Here is a 6,000-nt window from a genome sequence, read left to right as displayed (position 1 = left end):
TCAGGATTCAAGCAAGCCGGGCCGAAGACGGCTGTAATGCCAGAAACCGGTCCCCGTAAGCTTGTTTCCTTTCCAGTGAAGAATTGGCTTGGTAGTTTGGTCTGCCCTGTTCCCATGATGCACTGGGCCAGGGACAGACTAATTTGCATATAGCCAGGTTCTGAACTGGGATGGTGCAATGAGCTAAAAAACGGTGATGGATCAAGCCCTGATCTGTTGACTGGGTAGGAGTGTTCTGATTAACTCAGATACTCTGTCCATCACCACCCCCTTTTTGTAATTACAAGTCAATGGCAAACATGGGTGGAGAGTGGGTAGGGCTTCTATTCGCTACTCCTCTGCAATGAGTTCCACAGCGCGTGCGTGCTGGCTCAGGCTCGACCTACAAAGGCTAGCGAGTTACTCCCTTGGGAAAGTGCTTGGTTGGCAGGCAGGGTGTTGAGTAGGCTGTGACTATATGTGGAAAGATTTTTAGTGTTAAGCACGAGTGACAAGCCAGATGCTCTTATCTTGGATTACACATTAGATGGCAATTTACAGGTTTATTCAGCAGGTCTCATGATACGTGTAAAATGATTAACAAAAAGCCACTGTTTATTCTGTTTTTCTCAATCTGCATAAGACCTGTGTAGAGATGCCCTAGATGGCCTACCAGCTTTGTAAGTCTTGTTAGTATGGGAAGGGTGTGAGACAAAAGAGGATGGGTGAAGGATGGTACTATGTCAAACAAAAGAGCGGGTAGGGTGGGTGTTTCTGTGCTCAATTTGTATTCACAGTGCAGCTCCAAACCCGGAGCTGTTAATAATGTTGTTAAGGGCGTGGTCTGGCCACGACGCAAGATGGCCGCTTAATACCGGAGCTCCGTGCTGAGGGGAGCCCCGGATGGCACTGAGCAGCATTTTTCATCATGGACTTAAATGTATTTTTACATCAAACATCGTCTCAGCAGCCGCGCTCGCTGATGTGAAAGTTTCAGTGCAATACATCAATTCTTCTCCAAGTTAAGTGGATGTTTCCATTTTCAGCTGCAGCCTTTCACTTCTGACAGAAACCAGATGTCTGTCACCGCGCCTCCAGGAATGCTTCGATGTTTATTCATGCTGGTTTCCTGGTTTCCTCGGATGAAGATTTTTGGATTTAAAAACGCCTGTCTGTTGTCCAGAGCACATAGTATGCCACCATTTCATTATTTACGGCGATACTAATGACAGAAACCAGCTGTCCGTGCTCGTGCTCTCAGGAATGCAATGAGTGGCGCTGCTTTCCTCGGACAAAGACTTCCTGATATGAAAGTGCCTGACTACTGTCCTGAACACATGGTATGCCACAATTTCATTTTTTACGGCGCTACTTTCAGTAATGTGGGGGACAGCTGAACTTATGCCTCTTGGAGTGTGCTGAGCAGCTCTGACTTTTATATTGACAGGGGAGGCAAGGAGGCTTTAGTTATTTACTGCAATCCTGTGAGGTCTTGGTAGGGGTCAGCTGCCTTATCTCATGCCCCTCAGAATACCGGTATAGTGTTGAGCTGTAACACTACGGTCGTTCTGCTCAAGTCCCGCTTTGTTTGCCTAATTGACAGAACATGGTCCTGTCTGGTATCCCTCACATCAGACAGCTTGCTATGTTGTGATGTTCTGGCAATAAAGAGAAGACTCACTCAACTGAATTGCCTTGGAGCAGCCCAATGTGTCAGAGGGAACTGTTATCAGCTGCAACATATCAACGTTCACAAGATATAGGTGTCAGATCTTGTGTCTCCTTGGATAGTGGCATGCAGACTTCTGAATCCTAAAGTCACCTGAGGAGATTTTGCTACTGGTGAGGTTTGTTCTCTTCAATAGAAATGTTTGCTTTGTACTAAGCTAAATTATTTCTCTGGAGTGTTTTTCCGCCTCATGTCATTCTTGGCAGAGTGAAGGTGCTTGTGATTGGGGCACTGTTGACTGGACACAACCCACTGTCCTGTGTACCTCATAAATCTTTGCTCTGCGCAGTCTTCTCGGTCTTTCTACGTGTTGCTGATAAGGTGAAGTGAAGGTTGGTGGTTCTACAGACATTTGTCTTGCCGCCTATGTGCCCGGTGTTACGGGGAAACACTACTAGCTGAGATTCTTTAGGACTGGCAGAACACATCTGACCGACTTTGCGCCTCCTTGATACACAGTGCGCAGCTTCGAATCTTAAAGCTGCCTGAGGAGACTCACTGCTAACGATCTTAGCTTTCTTCAACAAATATTAATAACTCCGCAGTAAGCTACATATTTTCTCTGGGAAATATCTTTTCAATTTATTTAATTATTGGCGCAGTGAAAATACTTATTACTGCAAGAGTGCTGATTAGACTCTGCCTACTGTCAAGTGAGCAATTGGGAATGCCTTCTGGTAAAGCGCCTGCTAAATCCATTAAAAATCACTCATACTCCGAAATCCCAAATCAGAGCCGTTCTACTTCAGAAACTTGGAAATCCACTCTCCCAGCCCGAAAACCATCCAACTCTTTGATGTCAACTGTACTAGACCCCATCATGGAAAAGATATTACAGGAAATCACTGCAGTTGGACGACGTTTAGAGAGAATGGAGGCGTCCATATCTGCCCTAACTACTGAGACCAAATCAATACGCATAGATATCGCTGGGTTTCAGAATAAGCTAGATGGACTTAATGAACGAGTAACCGCAGTTGAGAGTCGTATTACTACCATACCAGACCGAGATCGAGAACTTCTCTTCCTCAGAAGTAAAATGATAGATTTGGAAGACAGACATCGTCGTGACAATGTACGCTTCTCTGGTTTTCCAGAAGGAATGGAAGGATCAGGCGCCAAATCCTTTCTTACAAGAGCCCTCCCAAAAATTACAGGACTTGCTTTTGATCCACCGTTAGAAATGCAGAGAGCACATCGCATTGGACCTTTTAAAAGTGGGGAAAACTTACACCCACGTACACTTATTGTCTGCTTCCTAAGACATGAACAGGCTCGTCAACTAATTACTGCAGCTCGTACGCATGGTCCATATGAATTTGAGGGTCATCAGATCCGAATAACAGCAGATTTCTCAAAAGAAACAAATGAGCGCCGTAAAGCCTTTCTTTCTCTCAGACCCCGTTTACGTCAACTAGACATTAAATATGGCCTCTTTGAACCAGCGCGTCTAAGGATCACTAAGGATGGCATCTCTAAAGACTTCTTTAACCCAGAAGATCTCTGTCTCTTTTTAGATACTCTTATTCCTCAAAATATGGAATGTAATTTGCTCATACCAGAACTTCAATCTCCACTTTCTTCCCTGATATCTAAGTAAACTCCTGACGAACGTCAGCACAATACAAATCGCTCTCACAGCAGAGGAAGAGATCTAGATCGACACATACGCTCTTTTGGAGACCGAGCTCAAGTCCTACAAGAAGTAGCTTCTCTGACACAGGAAAGAGATAGAGACAAATCGCGATCTCCTCTAAAATCTCTTCCATCATCGGAAGACGGTGTTTCCTGAACTTTGGCTTATTCTCTATTTTGATTATCACTGTAGAGCAGTTAGAAGTCACTTACTTCGCTATCTCCTAAACTTCGACCTGATGACTATCTGAATATTTATTTCTTCTGTTTTGTATTACTCATAATATTATGTTCATTACGTAGTATAGTTTAATGTATTGTATCGGCTTATATTATAGTGTCTTATATTACACTATATTATATTATATTCCTCTCTCTCAAACCTATTCCCCTTCCTTTTCTACTAGTTTGTACGTATGATAGAGAAGAAATAAGTCTTGTTCCCCTTTGAAACCTGCCTCAGAAGACGACTGACAACTGTAATATGACAAATTTAGTTATTAAATAAGTATTCATATTGTTGAAATTTAATTTAAAATAAGATAGGTACTGCAGTACATATATTTTGATTGGAAGAGTTGAATTGATTAGAGAGTGTAAATCTATGCGATAGAGATGGATATAGAAGGAAGATATTCAAGTTTTGCATACTAGAATGCTATCTATTCTCCATATTTTATAATATGTATTGACTTATACTGTTTCATTAGCATGATCCATTTTACCGTACTATAATATTTAATAGTTACATCAGCTTTTTACTTTATCTGTTCTATTTTATATATTTTTTATAATAGATCGAGTAATGTTTCATTTGTGTGCATTTATATATAGCAATGAGTGTTTTCATATCTAATATATATTATATCTATTGAATTTTTGAGATGAAACATAGACCATGCTCAATTGACCTAGTTATATGATTTTATATATGTATTTGCACTATGCGCTTTCCTATAGATTCAGCATAATAAGATAATCCATGTTCTGCAATGATGTGTATAATATATGGATTGGCAGTAGTTATTGTCCCTTCGGGGCTCCTCTCCACGGTGGAGCTTCGGGAGATAGACCCGCGGTTCACAGTTTAGTATTTCTGGTACTTACATTATTTTCTACCAATATCTAAGTTATATTTGCCTTATTTTTCTTAATTTTACTGTCTCTTTAAATTTCCTACTCTCACAACTTCTCCTCCCTTTGTGTCTATCTCTGCTAAAGGGGTTTCTCTTCCTATTTCCTACCCTCCCCTCCTTTCTAATCCCCCTTTTTTTTTTTATAATTTTTTTTTTTTTTACTTTTATTTAAACTCATTGGCACCTCGTAAACATGTCCAACACGCCCACCACACGCCCTCTTTCTGTAATTACATGGAATGTGCATGTACTTACTCACTACATCAAAAGAAAGAAAGTACTGTCATATCTTCAATCCAAAAGGACAGATGTGGCATTACTTCAAGAGACACATTTGGATACATTGGAATCAGAGAAACTTTGTAGAGATTGGGTAGGCAAAGTAATTCACAGTAGTATACAAAGGGATGAACATGCAACTGCAGGCCCCACACGCAAATGTGGAGTAGCAATTCTAATCCGTAAATCTCTCCAAGTCACAATATCAAAAACATGGACAGATCCTGAAGGACGTTATGTATTTGCCAAGTTACGTCTTGGAGATACCTACATTTGTGTTGGCTCTGTTTATGCTCCAACTGGATCAAAAAAAGCATTTTTTCATCATTTAAATCGTTTGTTAGTTGAGATAGGTGCATCACAATATCTCATAGGCGGCGACTGGAACATTGTAAGGGAACCAATATTAGATAGAACAGGACCCTTAGATAAAAGTAATAATGCTGACAGGGCACTAATGGACGACATCTTATCTGATACTGGATTAATTGATCACTGGCGTCTTTCACATCCGTCAGATACTGAGTACACATTTTCATCTCCAACACATGGTACCCTCTCTCGTTTGGATTATTTTTTAGTATCGCAAAGATTAGTTCAATCCATTCAAGAATCTTGGGGCATATTACCAACAACTAGCGATAATTTTTGTCTCTAACTTGTTTAGAGACAAAAATTATCGCCGCACATCGGCGATTTTTATCGCAGATAAACCTTGCTATTAGCAAGGTTTATCGCAAATGCGATAAAAAACGGCCGCAATGCATGAATATCGCTGAAAAGTCAGCGATATTCATGCATTATCGAGCAAATGCTCTTAGCCATGTTATCCACCTCCCATTGGATAACATGGCTAAGAACTGCTCAGGGCAGGTGTTAGCTTTTGGAGATATTCGCCCTTAGCGCAAATATCTCCAAAAGTTGGTAATAGGAGATAGCGATGTTAGCGACTGTTTCCAGTCGCTAACATCTTGGCACGCCCACTTTGCATATCATTAGTGATAAATATCACTGACATGCAAAGTGGGGCCCATGATGGTCGCTATCTCCTATTAGCTGTCGCTAACTGGTGTTAGCGACAGCTTGGTAATAGGGAGATAATTTTATCTCCGCTTTCTTGGCTTTTAAAGCCAAAAAAGCGGAGATAAAACCCCTTGATAATATACCCCCTTGTATTTTGGAAGCAGCATTATCTGACCATTCCCCGGTCCTTTTAGCCATTGAAGTAGGCATGCCCAGACC

The sequence above is a fragment of the Lissotriton helveticus genome, chromosome 8 (assembly GCF_964261635.1).
Source record: "Lissotriton helveticus chromosome 8, aLisHel1.1, whole genome shotgun sequence".
Classification (NCBI taxonomy): Eukaryota; Metazoa; Chordata; class Amphibia; order Caudata; family Salamandridae; genus Lissotriton; species Lissotriton helveticus.
The sequence above is the reverse complement of the archived record's forward strand: the minus strand, read 5'-3'. Positions refer to the sequence as shown.